General features: G+C 42.5%; 1 pseudogene; it reads right to left on the bottom strand.

The window, feature by feature from the left end:
• Positions 1–2,555: 2,555 nt before the first annotated feature.
• Positions 2,556–3,850, bottom strand: LOC150039455 (proteasomal ubiquitin receptor ADRM1 pseudogene; annotated as a pseudogene).
• Positions 3,851–21,356: the final 17,506 nt, after the last annotated feature.

The raw sequence follows: 21,356 nt of genomic DNA on the forward strand, positions 1-21,356 counted from the left end.
ACTGCCTTCACTTCTCTTGGTTGTGCGGCAGGCCTGGGCACTGTCCTTGGGCTTTCTCAAGGCTACAGCTCTACCACTTGAGACACAGCACCACTTCCTGCTTTTCTGTATGTATGAGGTACTAAGGAATCGAACCCTGGTCTTCCTGCATGCTTAGGCAAGCACTCTACCAGTAGGCCAAACTCCTAGCCCTGCCTTCAGTTTTATCCATGGAGAAATAGATTCAGATGTAAGAACTGGACTAAAATAGGTCCTTCCAAGAATGGGAGGTAAATGAAGGAAATGAGAGAGAGAGAGAGAGAGAGAGAGAGAGAGGAGAGAGAGGGAGAGGGAGAGGGAGAGAGAGAGAAATGCTCTTCCTCCAGGGACCAGTGCTAGACGGTTCTGGGACATATCTCAGAGTTGATCCATTGGAGGAGTAAGGAAGCTGGGATATTTTATGTACTAGCTCATATTTATTATTGTTTAAGGGCTGTCCTGGAGCTTTAGTGCCTAAGGGACTTCCAGATTGCCCCTTACATAGGCTGAGCATGCTACTATAGGTAAAAAAAATGTCCACAGGCAAAAAGTGACAGTAATTTGCAGAAAGAAGCCACCTGTGCATAGGGAAATGACAAATAAAGACATATGGAGGGATGGCAACCGTGTTGGTTCACAAATAACTCAATTAGAGCATTCCTGTGAGAGGGTGCAAGAGCAGTGACTCTCCATGCAAGGGCCATGCGTGGAGTGAAGCACTAGTTACTCAGTTAAGTTAAAATCAGCTGGATTGAGGCATTATAATGACTGTATTGCTAGCTACCTGGGAGGTGGACTTTGGGAGAATGGTAGCTTGCAGCTATTCTGAGTATGTAGGTTTATGAGACCTCTTCTTTAATACATAGCTGACTGTGGAGACTTCTGCCTATCATCTTAGCACACGAGGCTAAGATGGAGAGGTTTGTGATTCTAGGACACGCTAGGCACAAAAATTCCCTAAACTCAACAGAAAGGTCAGGGAGGCCACTGGCCTGAGATTCTTATCCCAGTTACAATGGAAAAACTAAAACAGGTAGTCATGGTCTGACCCAGATTAAAAAAAATGACTAGTGAAACAAATGCCTGGGGAAGTGGCTCAGTAATAGAAAGCATGCCTGGTAGGCAATTAAACTTTAAGCTCAAAGTCTAGTACAGCCAACTTATTTATATATACATGTATGTGTGTGTACATATGTGGTGTACATATGTATTGAAAGACAATCTACCACTCAGTTGCACCTTGCTTTAAAAACTGGGCCAGGAGGATGGCCTTGTGGTAGAGTGCATGCCTAGCATGCACGAATCTCTGGGTTTGATTCCTCACTACCACATGCATAGAAAAGACAAAAGTGGTACTATGATTCAAGTGGTAGAGTGCTGGCCTTGAGGAAAGCCCAAGGACAGCACCCAGGCCCTGAATTTAAGCCCCAACACTCACACAAAGATAAATCAATAAATGACTTCACAAAGCACTATAGCCTTAAATCCTTTTTTACATTGTTTACTACGTATCTATGAACCACTTATGGCCAAGTTAATGATGAAAAGACTTCTTTTTCTCAGTGGAAATATTGCATTGGTTCTTCACATTCATTAAGCATCTTCCTGGTCATGTTCAGTGAACAAAAAATGAAAGAAGAATGTGGTATGCCTGATGATCACAGATTAAAAGACACAGTAAAGGGGCCAAGAGTTTGGCCTAGTGGAAGAGTGCTTGCCTAGCATGCACGAAGACCTCAGTACCACATACGTAGAAAAAAGCCAGAATTGGTGCTGAGGCTCATGTGGTAGAGCCCTAGCCTTGAGAAAGTCCAAGGACAATGATCAGGTGATGAGTTCAATCCCTGGACTGGCCAAAAAAAGAAAAAAAAAGACACAGCCTGGTGCTGGTGTCTCATGCCTGTAACACCAGCTAGTCCAGTCTGAGGATTCGGTTTACAGCCATCCCAGGCAGGAAAGTTCAGGGGACTCTGACCTCCAATCAAATACTCAGAAAAGGCCAAAAATGGCACTGTGGCTCAAGTGGTAGACTAGGAGCCTTGAGCAAAGGAAGCCCAGGGACGGTACCCAGACCTTGAATTCAAGACCCATGACTGATGAGAAAATAAGCAATAAATAAATAAATGACACAGTAAAAAAAACCAAATACACATGATTCTGTGTTTAGTTTTCATTAAAATATCAAGCAGAAATGAAAGAGATTGCTAATCATTACCTAAAGGATTTTACAAGGTAGGATTTTTAATACATTCCTATAAGGTTAATGAAAGGAATTCTAAAATCTAATAAAAGTTGGTACTCTTGGAGTTTATTAACTAGATCATTCAACCTGGTATCATATAAAGTCTCTCTTTTACTTTAACATAGGAGGTTATTAGCATTATATCATTTCTCTTGTCCACATCCTGATTTTTGTTAGTTCTATTTCTATTCAGTTAAGATATAACAATTTACATTCTTGTATTTGTCCTAATTTTCTTTCTTTTTTTTCAGGTAAAAGAAAGGACTTTTATTGGTGAGTTGGAACAAGAAAAGGTATGCAATAAATCACAAATGCCACTACAAGAGTCACGTGACTAAGAATTCAAATTCCTTAAAAGACAGTAAATAACTTAATCTAGACTCATGTCTTCCTCTTCATCTTTCTTGTCTTTTGCGTAGCCCTCCTTCTGCTCAGATTTGGCATTGTTCTGCATAGCTTTGGCAAATGCTTCCACATAGCCCTTGTTGGCGGCCTTCACGGCCTCCGCGGGCAGGCCAAACTGGCCCATGAGGGGGCCCAGCTGCCCCGAGGCCAAGGCTGCACTGAACGTTCCCAGGGCCTGCTGGAACTGGGGCGAGGTCAGCGTGTTCTGGATCTCGTCCGCGGTCTGGGGCAGTGACTCACCCGAGGGTAAGTAGGGCAGGAGGCGCTCCTGGACATCGGCGTTGGCCAGAATGGGGGCCATGATCTCTGGGGTCAGCACGCTGGCCAGGTCCACTTGCTGGCCGCCAGCTGGCCCGGCTGGCACGTTCATGGTAGCCAAAACGCTCTGCAGGTCGCTCAGCTGGATGGGCTGGGTCGGACTGGCTGCCTTACCCGTTTCATTACTTGAACTGGGCGTGGGGCTCGGGCGGGTGGCCGAGGCAGCGGCTGGGGCAGAAGGGACTGGGGGGGCACGGGCAGAGGAGGTAGTGGAGGATGGGGTGACAGCTGCCGACTGGCTCCGGAGCTGGAGGAAGAACTGCTCGCTGGAGGCCCGCCGCTACCTACAAGACTGGCCAGGCCCGGCCCTGTGAGGGCCCTGAGCCCACCCAGTCCTCCAAGGCTAGCCGGTCGGATGCGCTGCAGGAGTTGGCGGTGACTCATGTTTCCAGCAGGCTCTGCAGGCCACCCTCACCACCCAGGGCCGAGAGCTCGTGGCCACCGCTCCCGCTGGCCCCCAGTGCCCCAGGATCGGGGGTTATTCAGATACTCATTGACTTTCCGGCAGTGCTCCTCATCCTGGTCAGTCTTGGGCTCCTGCATCCAGAAGAAGAGCCTTTTGGACCCAGCTTTGAACTTGAGCACGTAGACCCTCCCACTGGGGCACTGGGCCACCCGCTTGAACTCGCAGTCGTCAGGGAAGATGATCAGGTCGTCCTCCACGGTCCCCGGCGCCCTGTCCTTCCAGCAGAAGTGGAGGAGCGAGTCGTCTGTCTGCTGGATGGACAGGAGCCCTGTCGGCTTGTCCGGGGTCACCGTGGTCCCCTTCAGGGTCATCTTCCCTGCCCAGAACTCCACGAGGTACTTGCTGGAGGACCCACGCGAGCCTGGCACCAGGCTCTGGAACAGGGTGCTCGACGTCGTCATCCTGGTTGCGCCTACGCGCTCGGCCGAGAGGCACGGTCCGGGCTCGCTCTTCTCCGTCCTAATTTTCAGAATTACATGATTAAATCCACATGCTCATTCCAGAATGGCATATTGATTGACATTCATCCCAACATGCAACTCAGCCCAGAAGTTTACTCTCAAGTTATTGTATATGTTGAGGGAGGCTAAAAGTAAATCCAATAATACACAATGAAATATAAAATTACCAGACTGCCATTGCATAAAACTTTGAGCAAAAGGGAATGAAGTTGAAAAGTGTTACAAGAAACCAAACCACTCTGACAAGTCCATTGTCTCATATGAGAGGGAAAAAAAAATCCTTTGCTAGAGAATTATCTTCACCAATGATCTAAAGTTTTTCTCTTTTAATATGTACCTTGATGAGAGGGGAGTGGGAAACAGGGACAAAAACATAAGAAGGAGTATCAATGTGTGAGAAGAAATGCACCCACGACCTGACGAATGTAACTGTAACCCCTCTATACATTACTCCAACAATAAATGTTTTTAAAATGTACCTTGATGATTAAAAATTAGATGCCCATTCTCAAGTTAAGAAAATAAACCAGGATAAGAGAATATGAAAAAAAAGTTACTAGGAAGGGGCCGGAGTGTGGCCTAGTCGTAGAGTGCTTGCCTAGAATGCAGGAAGACACAGGTTCAATTCCTTGCTACCACATACATACAATAAAGCCAGAAGTGGTGCTGAGGCTCAAGTGGCTCGAGCCTTGAGAAAGTCCAAGGACAGTGCTTAGACCCAGAGCACTGGCCAAAAAAAACAAAAATAAAAAAGTTACTAGGAAGCATACTCGAGTGTCACAGTGGACACACTAATCAGATCAGGGTGATAGGGAGAAGGGTAAAAGAAAGCATCCCAAATAAACTTAAAGCCAGACTCTGCAGTTCAAGTGTAACTTGAAAAAGGAGCCAGACTTCTTAGACAGAGAAACAAAAACTCCAGTAGAACCTGTTAACCAGTGAATATTGTTTACCTACGAGACAGATCACAGGCAAAAACCCAATAAGAATCTCACAAAACACTGGACCACAGCACTCCTCTCTTAACCACAATGACCCAACATTTATTGCCCTGGCTACAGAACTCCACTGCCTAGTGAGGAGCAGACAAACAGGGTATTCACACAGAAACAAAGGGACGACGGACAGAACACAGGAGTTTGCCAGGTCTACAGAGGCAGAGCAGAAGGTTTTTATACAGACTTTAAAAATGAAGCTATAACTGATAGAGGAGCTATGTATTAGAAGGCAGGAAAGACAATGTATCTGAAGGAAACCACAGGCACTCATATCAAGGTTAGTGAAAATAACACATGGAATGGTTTTTGGTCACACTAGGCCAGCTGGCTACTTGCACCCACTACCTGATTCTTCTGTACTAGAGATGTAGAATTGAGAGCAAGGAGGAGGAGGGGAAGGTGAGCTGTAGAGCCCATGTCTATTTCCCATAGTTTTATTTGCTCTCTTACCTTTCTAATAACCCTGGCTAAGTTGTCTTCTTGGACCAAAAAAGATACCTGACCACCATCTACCTTCAGCTACATGCCTTTTCTCCTCATCTTTATTAAATAGAGAAAAAAATTCACCCTCACTTTTCATATGCTCCACTGTATTTTCACAAGGTAGTTAAGTGTTGCTGTCTCCCCCTGCCACTCCCCAACTGCATAACCATGATTCAGGGTTTTCTTCCCTTCCAAACGTCTGCTTGTTTCTCTCTAGGAAGTCTACTGACTGTCTACTTTTATGAAGGCAGAGCCCGCATCCCTGTTTTCAGAGCTGATTTCCATAGGTCAGGTTATTTAGGGGCTGCAGGAGCTGAGGTGAGATCAGCACTGCCACCTGGTGGTGAGAGATAAGATTCCAGCCCCTTTTTTTTTTTTTTGTGGGTTATGGGGCTTGATCTGGCCTGGGCACTGTCCCCGAGCTCTTCAGCTCAAAGCTACCACCCTACCCTTGAGCCAAGCCTCACTTCCATTTTTCTAGATGTTAATTGGAGATAAGTGTCTCAGGTTCTTTTGTGCCCAGGCTGGCTTTGAACCTTAATCCTCAGATCTCAGCCTCCTGAGTAGCTAGGATTACAGGCATGAGCCACCGCACCTACACCAGCCTTTTCTGAGGGTGAGAGAGAGGAGTGTGAGGAAAAAGTAGTCTTTTCTGTCAAACTGAAATGCTTTTGTATTGTATATTGATATTTTTGGTATTATTTGCTTTTTTAAAATATATTTTATTGTAATTAATAGAAGGGTTACATGATATTTGCCAGATAAATGGTGCATTAATTCCCACACATTGAAACCCTTTCACATGTCATGGTCCCCATTTCCCTTCCCCCCTCTATTATTTGCTTTTTAAAGACTTATTTCTGTGCTGTGTATGACCAGCAGCCATGTGAGGAATGCAAATCTTGTGCCGAAGGAGTTGAAAGAGTGAAATTGCAATTATCAGCTGTGCTGCTGTGACCCACTGGCCAAATTAGGGAGATAAATATTTATCGAAGGAATTCAAAGAATAAAACTGCAACTGCCAAGTGTGTTGCTTGTTACACAAATCTTTATCAATGGAATTAAGTCCCCTCCCCCCCACTTTTTTTTTGGCCAGTCTTGGGCTTGAGCTCAGGGCCTGAACCTGTTTTTGGACTTTCTCGAGGCTAGAGTTCTACCACTTGAGCCACAGCACCACGTCTAACTTTTTTCTATGTATGTGGTACCGAGGAATTGAACCCTGGTCTTTGTGCATGCCAGGCAAGCACTCTATCACTAGGCCAAACACATGTGACCCTCCCCTTTATTTTCTGTGGGGCACGTGGCTTGAACTGTGCCTGGGAACTGTCCCTGAGCTCCTTTCAGCTCAAGGCTTCCACCCTCCCCCTGGGTCTGTGTGGGAGGTGTCCCTGAGCTCTTCAGCTCAAGGCTACCATCCTACCCTTGAACCAAGCACCACTTGTTTTCTAGAGGTTAGTTGGAAATAAGAGTCTCAGGTCCTTTTGTGCCTGGGGTGGCTTTGAACCTTGATTCTCAGATCTCAGCCTCCAGAGTAGCTAGGATTACAGGTGTCAGCCATGTGCCCCAGACCTCCCCCTTTTAAATGGGAGCTTTCTGCTGACTTCATCAACCTCTCTCACTGTGTCTGTCAGCCACTCTGTTCCCAGTTCTGCTTTCAGCCAGCTGTGATGGAAAAAAAAATTGTAAACCTTTTAAAAAAACAATCTAACGTTGGTAATCAGTTATATTTAGAATGTGAGACTAACTCCTTGACAAGGGACAGTTTGGACTGGGATAAAAACCTACTAAACTGCTCTGCCCAGTGTGCCTGCTTAGCTCTGGGTAGAGTGAGGCATTGCACCCTTTTGAGCAAAAGTAAATTGCTTGACAAAATTTGTATCTCTTGTGTGTCTATTCATTGCTGACACTGGAGATTTGTGCTTTTTTTGTTGTTGTTTTTGCCAGTCCTGGGGCTTGAACTCCCGGGTTTGGGCACTGTACTTGGACTTTCTCAAGGCTAGCACTCTACCATTTGAGACACAGCACCACCTTCTTGGCTTTGTATGTGGTACTAAGGAATCAAACTTTGTGCGTGCTAGGCAAGCACTCTAGCACTAGACCATGCTCCCCTCCTGCCCAGAGTTTCTAACAGGAGGGAGGAAAGGCCAGGAGCTGAGGCAATCTTGGACATCTGTTCACTTTTGAGCATTAAGTGGCAAGCATGAGAGGGCCAGGGCCCAGGCTCAGAAACAGTCTTTCCTCTCCTGTCTTGTTTCTATATTCAGGAAAATCCTTCCTAATGTTGGACCAAAGTCAACTCTAGTAATCAAAGAAATCCAGCTGCATTTAGATCTTTCAGGAAATACTAGCTTTTTAAAATAAAAATTAATATGTCAGTTAATTATCGAAAAAAAAAGTTACTAGGAAGCAACTCAGAGTGTCACAGTGGACACACTAATCAGATCAGTGTGATAGGAAGAAGGGTAAAAGAAAGCATCCCCAATAAACTTAAAACCAGACTCTGCAGTTCAAGTGTAACTTGAAAAAGGAGCCAGACTTCTTGGACAGAGAAACAAAACCTCCAGTAGAACCTGTTAACCAGTGAATATTGTTTACCTACGAGACAGATCACAGGCAAAAACCCAACAAGAATCTCACAAAACACTGGACCACAGCACTCCTCTCTTAACCACAATGACCCAACATTTGTTGCCCTGGCTACAGAACTCCACTGCCTAGTGAGGAGCAGACAAACAGGGTATTCACACACAAACAAAGGGACTAAGGACAGAACACAGGAGTTTGCCAGGTCTACAGAGGCAGAGCAGAAGGTTTTTATACAGACTTTAAAAATGAAGCTATAACTGATAGAGGAGCTATGTATTAGAAGGCAGGAAAGACAATTTATCTGAAGGAAACCACAGGCACTCATATCAAGGTTAGTGAAAATAGCACATGGAATGGTTTTTCGTCACACTAGGCCAGCTGGCTACTTGTTGATATCTTCTCTTGGGAAGAAACTATCAAAATCAGGAATCCAGAGCTAAGAATCATGAATCTGACTCTCCTAGTGTAAGAATTGTAGGCGGCGGGTCCTTCTTTCTCTCTGCCTTTGCCCTGCAATACTGAACCTCAGCTACTGCTGAGGAAAGACTTCACAGAGTTACTGGAGCATTTACCCAGCATCCACCGCAGGCCAGGCCGCATGTGAGGCCTGCCCCAGCCACAGGTTGTGGTCATGAAGATGCTGCTGGAAAGGACAGGATGCTTTTGTTTTATTATTATCATCATCATCATCATCATCATCATCATCATCATCATCATTATCTTTATGTAGTTTTACAGAGTAGTTGCCATTGAACAAAAACATTTATGAAAAGACTATAGCTGAAAAAATGTCACCCCTGGATAAAATCAAGCCAGTGATTCCAAAGTTACAAAGCTCAAGGTTGATTTTTTGTGTGTTCACACTGTCAACGAACTGTAAAATCTGGACAGAGGAATTGCTTATCAATAATTCATTTTTATAGAAGGTTGAAGCCATTATTTTCAAAATTATGAGTCTTATCTGTCGCTTTCATCAACAACTTCCACAGATCTCAAGCCAGGAAATTCAATATCATTTCCTGGGTTGTCCTATTTAATTGTAGTTCACAGACAATATAAGACACATTTGGGTTTTGGTTTTAAATGGAAATGGAACTCTACTAACTACAGTAACCTGTGGATCAACAGAAGTCAATCAAATGGGAACTATTCAAATTCTACTTTGTGGTAAAGCTAAAGGCATTGACGCCAGAAATACCTCCTATTAGAAATTCCCCTATATGAAGTGTTTCTCCTCTACATAGGATCTGAATTATTATTATTATTACTCTTTTGCCAGTCCTGGGACTTGAACTCAGGGGAGCCTGGATGCTATCCCTGAGTTTTAGGCTCAAGGTTGGCATTCTATTATAGTGTTAAATTATGCATATATATACATATATATATATTACAGCTGGGAGTTTGAGGTTTAGGCTCAAGGTTGGCATTCTATTATTCGAGCCATTTCCAGCTTTTTTGTGGGTTAGAGATAATAGTGTTATGGACTTTCATTCCCAGGCTGGATTTCAATGGTTATTCTCTGATCTCAGCCTTATGAGTAGCCAAGATTACAGGCATGAGCCACTGGCACCCAACTTGAATTCTTTCTTTGATTAAAATAAAAGAAAAAAAATATATATATATATTGCAGCTGGGAGTTTGACGTAGTGGTAGAGTGCTTGCCTAGCATGGACAAAGACTAATGTTTGATTCCTCAGTATCACATACATAGAAAAAAGCCAGAAGTGGTGCTATGGCTCAAGTGGTAGAGCGTTATCCTTGAGAAAACCCAAGGACAGTGCTCAGGCCCTGAGTTCAAGGCCCAGAACTGGCAAAAAATACATTACAGCCCTGAGTTCAAAGCCCAGAACTGGAAAAAATACTTTACAACTATGTTGAAAGCAAAATATACACCTTATGGATGGGAATGGGAAGGAAAAACTGTAAGAGACAGGGTGACTCTGTCCAGGAAGAAATGTACTCTTTACCTGGCTTATATAGCTGGATACCACCTTTACAATAACAATTTACTTTTTAACAAAGGTAAATATACCTTTATTTAAAAGGTATATTGTAATTAAAAGGTCACCTTTTTGGTTGATCTGACTATTCAACTGGAGATGAGAGGCAAGAATTTGAACAGCTTTTAAGAAGCATGAAAATTAGTAAACACACTTTTAAATCTCATGAAGCATAACCAGGTAATTCAATGCAGAACATTTGCAAGGATACAAAAATGCTGGCAGATAATGTGATCAATATGCCTATTCAGAAGGCTAGGCAATATGACTCAATCTTTTGGATCCATCTGGTGGTATACTTACATGAATCACATAATGTACCGGGCAGTTTATTTTCAAAATCTGTTGGTACAATTATGCCTTTTTAGAAAGTAGAGGGGGGAAGGTCAGTTCTAACCAGCTGATGAACAGAAAAAGACAATTTCAGCTGGGCACTGGTGTCTCAAGCCTAATCTAGCTATCCAGGAGGCTGAGATCTGAGTATCACCATTCAAAGCTAGCCTGGACAAGAAAGCCCTTGAGTCTCTTATCTCCAATTAACCACCAAAAATCCAGAAATAGAGCTGTGGGAGAGGGCTAGCTTTGAGCAAAAAGCTTAGGGATAGCTCCCAAGATCCTAAATTTGAACTACACACACACACACGACAATTACATACTCGAATCCATATACACACATATATTGTATACATAGTAGATAATAGGTAGATATTGCAACTGTATTTTGAACATATTCTCTAACCATGTACAGAAAATCTAGGGCAACATGAAGGAAAATATGGTTTTTTAAAAAACTCACCTCTAATGTAAAATGTAAACATAAATGATTATATAAAATCATGTTATTCCAAAGTTTTATCAAAGCAAGATGATAAAGGATGAAAAGTATACTTGTTCATGCCACTACTTATTTTATGAAGATCAAACAATTAAACAAAGTAGAGAAATGTTTCATTTTTTTGTAATTCGAGTTATAGTTATCACAATTTGAAGTCAAATTCAGATTGTACACATTAATTCTTTATCTCAAGAGCAAAATTTTTCATTTAATGAGAAATAAAAGTATAAATATACCTATCAAGCCTAGGAAAAGCAAGTACAAAATGTGTCCCTTAAAGTCTGCTTCATTATCTTTAACCTAATTTGATTTCCTTTTTTTTTGTAGGGCTAAGAAGAACAAGGTGAAGCCTATAATCAGAATAAGCAAGAAGTCTGAGTCTCTTTTAGAAATACAAATAGTATCTGTCAGTGCCCTCACCCACCCAGCCACCCAGGGGTATCCCTCGATGCTCCCAAGAAACCCGACGGTGGAAGGGGAAGAGCACAGGACATTTTTAACCACAACACTTGCAAACCTGCAAGCCACCTGCCTTCCAAATCATAGAGAGTGCGTGCATCTATGTCATTCTCAATACTCAGGGCAGCCCTTTTACATCACCCACCTATCACCTAAAGATAAGTTACACAGAATGCATTTCCAATGATGAGGATTAGGAAATCATTCCTTCACTAGTCTGTATGAAATTGATATTAATTATCACCATTCAATTATAATGAACACTGCAGTGAAGTAAACTCTAGTCGTCGTTGTAGATACTTACCAATAGTTGCTTAATTTCATCCCCCACCATCCTCTCCAAATGGGTACAAGAGTAGAATTTCATTATGCTGTGAAAGAGAAATGTAAATCAAATAAACACACACATGAAGAAAATGAAACTGTCCTTAGAAATTTTGTTTCAAGGAAGTATTCATCTCTTTTTTTTGGAATTTTAAAAATATTTTATTTGAAAATTTTATGCAAATGGAATATTATCTTTTCACTTGGCAATCTTCTTATAATTATATAATATAAAGAAACATGATGATTACTTTCACCACAGCCCATATAAAGTGTATCCCTAAGCCCCTCAGAATTTACCCCAGTGTGCCACGTGAAGATGATCATCTTCTGTAGGTGACTCCCAGCACATCTGAGAACCCCTGTGCATAGCCAAGTGTCAAATAGGAATTATCAAGAATATTTGTAAAGCATTTAATGAGGTATGAAAATACTTTTATCCAAAAATAGAATCATAAAAACTTACACAACATGAATTGTTATGAAAAGTAAGTTTTACCAAGTCTTTTAAGTTAAAGGAACTGGAGCCATGGCTTAGTGGTAGAACATCTGCCTGGGAAGTATGAGGCCTCCAGTTCGAACCTCAGATCACACACACACACACACACACACACACACACACACACACACACACACACACTCACTCTCATACACTCACTCACACATACACACCCACACAAGTTAAATATGCAACTGAAGAACATCTAAACAAATTTGATTAAATTTCTATCCGGGGCCATAATTATACTTCTAAATCATTCATTTGAGAAACTATTAGAAATTCAAAGCCTAGTGATTACTTCATATACTATCTGAATTATTTCCTTCAAATCAATTGGAATTGGTCAATTTCTCCTCTTGGCTTAGCATTTTCCTCCTAAATATCTTCTGAGTAGGAGCAACGCTATCATTTTCCATTGTATCCTCTAAGAGTCTGCCACATGAGTTCTCCCCAGAGCCCCCAAGCCACGCATGCACTTGTCCTAGGAAACCCTAGAAGGTCCCGTCCCTGACCAGGCCACTCGAGTGACACAATACCTCGAAACTCATGTGCAAGAATCATGGAAAGACATGATGAAGCACCAGGACAACTACCACGACTAATTCCTCATAATATCTCTGATTACATTAATACCTGGTAATGCATAATCTGCAGTATAAAGGTGACACAGATTCACAATGATAATGTCTAGCAGCAATAATAATGTCTTTTGGGGTAGGAAGGGCAGGAAGATAAAAGAAACATGTACTTCCTGCCAAAGTAATCAATGCCCAAAGTAAGAAACAAAACATATTAGATTTACATTCAAAAGCATGTGAAACTTTCTCAAGTAACTATAACTAAGATTGCTTGGAATAGAAGAGATTGTCTTTAAATAGTGGTAGCAATAATAATCGCTGCCATTGTTATGAATCCCTACCACTGAATTGTATTATAGTAAGAGATGTCACAGACATCATTTCTGATGTCTGAAAACCTGGGTAAATAATTTATAGAAAATATAACCCCATAAGAATGTCTTTATATTCAAAGGTTTAAAATTTTTCCATCCCAGCCTAGCTAGCAGCTTTTAAGACATCGAAACTACTGAATATCTATCTCCTCTACCATCTTTGGTTATTCTTCTTTCTTCCAATTCCAAACATACAAATGAATTTAGGACATTCATACGAGATACATTGTCTCTGATCTCTGTAAATATTTTTAAAAGTTCAGCAATATACAGGAACTCTTAACTGCTAATAATATTTCAAGTTTTACAAACCAAACATTAAGGAAAGGCATTAAAGGCATCAGGTTTACTTTATACTCAAACAGGAGATATTACAGGTGAGGCGGGCGCCTTACCTGGTACCCGAGCGGGCTTGGGCGCTCGCGGATCTCGGGGTGCAGGTGGCGGCGGGTCCGGGTCACCATGATATATTTCATCTTTCTGTTCAGTCGACAAGGGAAATTACGGCTACAGAAGTGGTACACCACTCTCCCTGACAAAGAGAGGAAAAAAATAACCCGGGAAATTGTTCAGATTATTCTCTCTCGAGGTCATCGAACAAGCAGTTTCATTGACTGGAAGGAGCTCAAACTTGTTTATAATAGGTCTGCGAGGTGGATATCATCTTTAATTTTGAAAAGGCATATTTTATCCTTGATGAGTTTATAATAGGTGGAGAAATTCAGGAAACATCCCAGAAAATAGCTGTCAAAGCCATTGAAGAGTCTGACGTGTTACAGGAGGAGAGAGAGAGAGAAAGAGGAGAGAGAGGGAAGACAGTGTAGAGGATGCAATTCCTAGTGTCTCCACTAGGGACAGCAGCTGGTTGAGAAGAGAAGCTCAAATGACAATGGAAGAATCCATGAACAAACCTACAGTTTAACCGACTTGAAGACTCCGAGTGCTGGAAGTGCTGAATTTTAAATCCTCATTGTTTTGTATCCAGTGCAGAGCCATGCCACAAGTAACTTAAAGAAAGGGATTCTTACTTAACTAGCAAATGTTCACGTTGGCTAATATAGTATATTTGAAATGTCTATGTCTATGGTATACTGTATATGATGACTTAATCTGCCTCTGTGTTGGAGATAACTGCTGTATAACTTGGCAGACTGAATAGTGTGTAAAATTTTAAAACTCCATCAGATTATTTGTAAGAAATAATTGCAATATATATTTTTGGAATTTGATTTTCTGAGGGATGAAAAACTATACATACTGTAATAGCTCCTGCTTATGAATACATTGTAAGTTTTCATCTCTTAAAGAAAAATAAATACACGTGGTAAAAGAGCACAATGTCTTAGATGTGGGAGGCCAACATGTTTCTGAGCTTTACATCCTATTCAACCATGGACATAGTTATCAAGGGTGTGGTTTCAGTTAATGTTCCACACATCCACGTGCAAAGTGGAGGTTCGGGGACGGTCCTGGTGCCACGAAGAGGTCGTGGACTGTTCAGAGGGGAAACCCAGTGGGAGGTTAGGTGACTAGGTTGGCGGAGGAGGATGGAGGGGACAGGCAGGAGGGTTGGGGAGGACGGGACAGGGCTCACCTCTCCTCCAGTCTATTCCCCATCGTAGCCCAGGAGGACCCGCGTGGACGGCTCCAGAGGGAGGAAGGGGAGTCCAGGGCGGTGAGGACCCGCGCTGTCAGCCATTGAGTCACTGGACCTGCGGAGCCGTTATTTCTGGGTCCTCAGCGGAAGGGGCGGGGAGATCTGGGAGGAGCAGAGTGGACTTCCGGGGTGGGTCCTCCAGGGTCCAGGCCAATCAATTCTCTACCTAACGACGGGGATTCCCTTCCCCCTGTAGAACAAGGTCCAAACGTGGGTCATCTACCAGTGTACAATGTCTCTGAGCATGGAGGAAGAATGAGGACCCTCTGGGTTCTTCTCTGTGTCCATTCAGCTTCATGTGGACTCAGACTTTTCCATGACAGCTAATCCTGAAAGAACCTTCCAGAGCTGAGGGTGGCTCAGGAAACAAGTCCCAACTGACCCTGGGGGAGAAGTCCCACAACAATGAGGCCCTGCAAGCCTTTCTTCCATAGGCCTGGCTTCTCTCAGCTACTTGCTGTAGTGCTGGAATGCTGCCAATGAACAACAATGACCACATGCCTCTTGTGTGTGCACTGGTGCTCTGTGCATCAGGGCTGGTTCTGTGTCCTGCTCCCTCCTTTAGCTCTCTCTTAGACTCCTTGTCTCCCTGTACTTAAGTCTCCATTTCCATAAAAAACTTCTTGGCCTACCCTCAACCTATGCACTCATACATTGAACCCTTATCCTTTTGGGCTATGTGTTTAAAGAAGTCCTGAGTGATTGTGTTGGAGCAGGTCTTTCCACCCAGAGCCAGCAGCTGGTTGCCTGCCCTCACCCAGTGTTTCCATAGGGTCCCACATCTTATGACAGCACAAGCTGGTCTCAGTGTGTCACCAGTCCCAAGTGGGCTTCTCAGGGACCTCTCCCCAACAGGAACTTACCAAATGCTGACATTCCTACTATCTCCCTGAGTTCACCAGTCAAGAGATGTGTATCACTCTATGCTGTGTGTTGCTCTAGATGGACTTGGAGGGCTTTTTGGGAAAAAGCATTACAGATATGGCACTTTAGTTCCTGGAACACTGTTGATCATTGGGGTCATCATTCCACCTCAAGTCTGTTTATTTCTGATGTTTTTTTCTGCCTGCTCCTCAGTTTCTCACTTCATCCTTACCTAATCTCCTGAACGATTCTCCCTCTTCTGGACTTCCCTGACCTCCCAGCACGGAGGCACCCTCCTCCTTTCTTGTCTCTGTTGGGTATGGAAGGCTCTCCTGTGCCCCTCATTGCCCATCCCACTTTGCCCCTTGACAAAGACAGGTGTCTTCAGAAAAAGAAATTTATAAACATAATGAAATGACTCTGTTTTTTTCCTGAAATATTCCAATGTGGTATAAGACCCTCCCAAGATCGTCTATTGGCATAAGCCATATATGTATTCTCACAACTGCAGAGCATCCACAAATTTACCTACAGATTCAATTCCTCACAAATGTCAACCATCTTACTATTTGCTTTTTCTTTTCTTTTATTATATTTATTTATTTATTTGTATTTTTTATTGTAATTAATAGAAGGGTTACATGGTATTTGCCAGATAAATGGTGCCTTATTTCCCACACATTGATACCCTTTCACATGTCGTGGTCCCCATTTCCCTTCCCCCCTCCCCCTCTCCCACCCCTCATCTTGTTTTCCCCCGTTCCCTATTTTATATTTATTTTTTATTGTAATTAATAAAAGGGTTACATGATGTTTGCCAGATAGAAGTTGGATTAATTCACATATATTGATACCCTTTCACATGTCTTGGTCACCATGACTCTCCCCTCCACCGCCCACCCCCCGTCTTGGTTTTCCCCCCTTCCCTATCCAATTTCAAATAACCCAATACAAATAAATCCAATATATCAGATAACAAAGTGAGATACTATAACAATGTGAGATATCCAAGGGACAGCAAAGGAGATGAGAGATAACATAGTACATTAAGGACAACAGTCATTCATTGTATGGCTTTTGTTTCAATATCCTGAAGGTCTTTTCAATTAGCTTCCTACTATATAGCCTTATTTCTTTTCTTAACAGGGCTTTTCCACTCAGGGCTGAATCCCAAGGTAACAGATACAATGAAGCACTACACAATCCACCAAATTTTGTTTGTATTTGCTACCATATATAAGAAGGAGACCAAGATGCTATTGTCATCTGTATTTTGTGGAATAAGGAAGTGGTTTTTATATAAATTGCTAAGATACAGGGAGGGGTGATGGCATTTTTTTCATTACAGATCCAACTAATTCTGTCCATCCAGTTGTATTGCCATTTCTTCTGGGTGAAGGGATTGCAAAGGTGTCGCTCTTTGAAGGGAACATTACCTTCTCATCATTTTCATTATTCTTCTATCCTTACCAAAGATCTGTGTGTGCGTGCGTGCTTGTGAGTGTGTGTGTGTGTCTATGAGTGTACCAGTGAATGGATTCATGTGGATACCTTATATCTGTCTTAGAGTTCCATTTCTGTTTGTCACTTCTACCTAGAGTCACCTTCATCTGCCTTGCGCAAGAAGTGATGCAGACATCACAGATACATGCCCATGTAGTACTTCTTGCTGTGCTGGTTCTGCCACTTGAATAGGACAATGGGTCTTGAATCTTTATGCTCAAGCCTGCTAATCCAACACATTGGCCATGAATCAAATTTCCTACTTCTTGCTGATTAATTGAAGATGAGACTCTCATAGGCTTTCATGTCTAGGTTGACTCAGAAACATGTTCTTCAGAGGTCAGTTTCCTGAGCAGTTAGGATTGTGTGAGCCATTGGCATCTGGCAAAGGACAATGTGTGTGATTCCTGTGGCATGTCCTGTCTCAGGACATGGATGTGAGTAGCTTCTCTATCTCCTTTTTGTCACAACACGTACGAACGAAATTTATTCTCTGTCAAGACAGAATATACAGAGACCACATCTCTACTTGAGGCAGTATAAAGGCTGACAGCAGCTCTCAGTGTTCACAAGCCTAGGAAGGACACAGGGTATTATTCAGTGGATGACATCCTCACCCTCACAAGCAGGTGCTAAGTGGAATCTCTGCAAAGTGGATTGACTGGGGGACTGAAGCAAAGCACTAACACTAGTAGTGTAAAACACATTTGAGATGATTGATTGTGCCAGGCCGGAAGCCAGTAAGTATGTCCTCAACACCAGGACATTTGCTGGACAGAGGACCGTGGGAAGGTATGTGGAGGGGACTGTGTCTAGTTTTCCTCCTGACCTGCAAGAGGTCCCAGGGAGCAGCCAGTGGACATTTGGAGGGGTCAGGTGTGAGGCTCAGGCTCTGGGGGGCATGGTTGGTGACATCATCTAAAGAGATGACAGGACAAAAAAAGGGGGGCCAGGCAACAATGGGGGCACTGCTTAGCAGCTCATATATTGTGCTGCAGCTGAGCCAGCTCATTTGTGTGCAAACTTTGGAAGCACCAGGATGTTTTCTTGCTGCTGTCCCATATTCCACAGACAGAATCAAATTGGAGAGTTTGATCTCATTGAGAGACAATGGGTCATGCCTTGGCCTGGTGGCCTGCTCAGAAACCCACCCTGCATCCCACAGGTGTATGGAGGAATCATGTGCGCAGGAAGGACAGGAGTCCACACACCTACTACTGTGTGGCATGAGTGTCTGCATTCTGGGTGGGATGTGGGTACATGAGTGTGTGTGAGGGAGGGAAAGGGGTTGTGCCCCAAGCTGTTGTATGGCCAGGAGCCTTTTCCCATTGCTTCTCCTTCTTCACCCCAGTATGGGGAGATTTTAGCCCCAAGCCTTGCTGATCCCTGCAAGGCAGGAGACCTGCGGGGAGGCAAAGTGGAGCAACTGGTAGAGCACCTGGTGCCTGCCCTGCTCTTCCGGGATGCCTCCTTCATCCCAATAGTCCTGGGAACCTTCCACACCTTCACTACCACACAGCACATACGGACCCTGCTGGTCAGCAGGTAAGCAGCTGGACCCAATGGCTAGGCTCTGGCCCAAGTTGGTGCCCCGACATGAATCTGCTTGAATCCTGGGAAGTAGCATGCTAGGGACAACACCCACACTGCCCGAGGCTGGACCAGAGGCACGGGCTGTGAAAATGCCTGTCCTGGTCCATGCCTTCAACAGCTGGGTGTGCAGAATTGTGAGTGGGGCCTGGAGAAGCTCCCCTCTCATCAACACCCCCTTCTCTCCATTGTGGCCTCACTGTCTGAGACCTTAAGCAAAACCTTTTCCAAATTCTCAAGGTGATTGACGTTCTTTCTAGGGTCCTGAACTTATCTGAATCGCACTAGGAAGCACTAGAGGGACACAGAGAACCCATGCCCATTCAGATATGTAGGAGGCAGGTAAAGGCCTTTTCACCTTCTGTCCAGAGGTATATCAGGTTCCACTCGTGTAAAGAACAGGGTGATTCTTGTCATCCCAAGCTCCATCCTGTGCTCAGAAGCCACCAAGAACTGCACCCATCACACTCAGGGACAGTGCATGTGACTTCCTCATGTTATTCCCCAGGTACCGCTCATTTCAAGAACTTGAGGGGGAGAAGGCAGGAGCAAAAGGACAACTACAACAGCGAGTGTGGTGGGGGAAGAGGAGGGACTCTGTTTTCACAGCGGGGGCATTATAAAGTACTGCAAAACAATTGGCAATTTTCAGTTATCAAAATTGTGGATTTTGCATTTGTATCCTTTTCTCAATCAAGAAAAAAATTCTCTTTGAATGTTATATAACATACATATAAAACAAGATAGAAAAATACATTATAAACTTGTAACAATGACTGTAAATACATTACATGTTTCTCATAGGCAATAGGTTGGTTATGGTACATACATAGCATGAAACTATTAAGATAATAAAAAATAGACAAAAAATACATGTCAGCTGTACGGTAACATACAAGCGACACTCCCATCTACCCACACTAAAAAAATTACATAATACTGTCAGAAACAGTCTTAAAAAGTACATACTTTACTAAGAAAAAAATTCAATAAAGAATGATAATACTGAGAACCAAGGCATTCAGAGATTTCAAAAGTCATGCTTTTTTTCAGTTGATCCAAAATTTTGTCAACTAAGTTTTCAAAAGTTTGTTCAGAGCCAACATCACTCATAAATGTCACCCATTTATTGTTTCATACATTTACTTTTTCCCCATAAAAGACCTTTGATAAACATCTAAAATGTCCAGGTACAACACAGTTGAGATGAAACTGAATCAAATACTGGTATTACTTTGTTACTATCACCTCAAGTGTTTGAGTGTCGCAAATTTATTTAACCAACCAAACAAAATAAAAACCAAAATGGCACAGCATATGTTGTAAATAAATCAAAACCAAAGCTAGCTGAGTTCGAAGCAATGTCTATCGCATAGTAAATAATCTGAAAACGGTTCCAAGTGAGACAAGATGATAGAGGTCACCTTGAAGGTGCCCACTAGGCTTCCTGCTGACCTTGACTGTGGAGCTGAGAAGGTACAGAAGAGGGCCGAGCTGATGAGCTAAGGGTCCACCGTCACTTGAGATTTGCCACATCTGGTACTGAGCGGTTCATGGTTATTTACTCAAGTGTTTAGATGAAGGCTTTGTACACAAATCACTTCAACTACAAAATGGTTTGAACTTCACAAGAAACTGGAAGCTCAAACTGAAATTCAGTTCCATATTTCTATGCACAATGATGCTAGTTTTTCACATTCTTTGAAAGTTTAAAAAACAAGGAAGGGCAAAAATGTGTGTGTAGGGGTGACTACTAAAGCCAGCAAAGTGATGGACAAGTTATCTGGTAGGAGATAAAGACTGATTAAATGTGGATCACTTAGAAACATTTTCAGAATGAAAATCACAAAGGATCATTTCTGTGACGAAGTCTGCTAGGTATACTATTATCTCCAATTAATAAGAGGAAAAAAAAGAATCCCAGATATCCCCTCTTCTCTGAAGAAAATAAAGCTCTAATTTTGCCTGTAAAATGATGTGCAGATCTCACATAATTTTTCTCTTAGAATCCTCTGGGCTAATAGTACAGACTATAATAACCCAAAGTACTCAATTACAATTTTTAAAAGAATGACATTTTAAAACTTACTAGTCAAACCTAAGGAAAGGTATGAATTTTTTTCACAGTATCAGATTCGGCAAATTTGCATCCAGGTAACGTGGCACAAACCGTAGAATTCAAAGCATCAACTCTCACCTTCCCTCCTATCTTCATTCACATACTGGGCGACTGAGTAGCATGCATTCACTTTTACTCTGAGGGAGGAGCTGATCTTACAAGACACTTGACTAAATGACCAGGAAGGAAAATAAGGCACTTTCTTTTCTTTAGACTTATTCCAATACTTAAAAAATAAAAAAGAAAGACAAAAAGGCTCTTTTGGTCTTTTGTTTCTTGACAACCACCAGAAAAAATTAGTTCATGAAATAAAGGGTTTCTTTGTTCTTTTTTCTTTTTTTAATAACACTTGAAAGTATAAAATGCTACATTTCCAAATATATATATATATATATTTTTTTTTCTGCACCAGCACCCTTGTATAGTAAAAGTCTCTAATTTTGTTCATTTGTTTCAATGCACTACACTTTACCTACAATTTCATTACATGTATACAGCAAATAGGCAAGCATGGCTTTTACATCCTTAATGATTTTTTTTCTATACAGGGAAGTTTAAAAAAAATATTTGAACA

Source organism: Megascapheus bottae, unplaced genomic scaffold (assembly GCF_031878675.1).
Source record: "Megascapheus bottae isolate mThoBot1 unplaced genomic scaffold, mThoBot2.hap1 HAP1_SCAFFOLD_40, whole genome shotgun sequence".
Classification (NCBI taxonomy): Eukaryota; Metazoa; Chordata; class Mammalia; order Rodentia; family Geomyidae; genus Megascapheus; species Megascapheus bottae.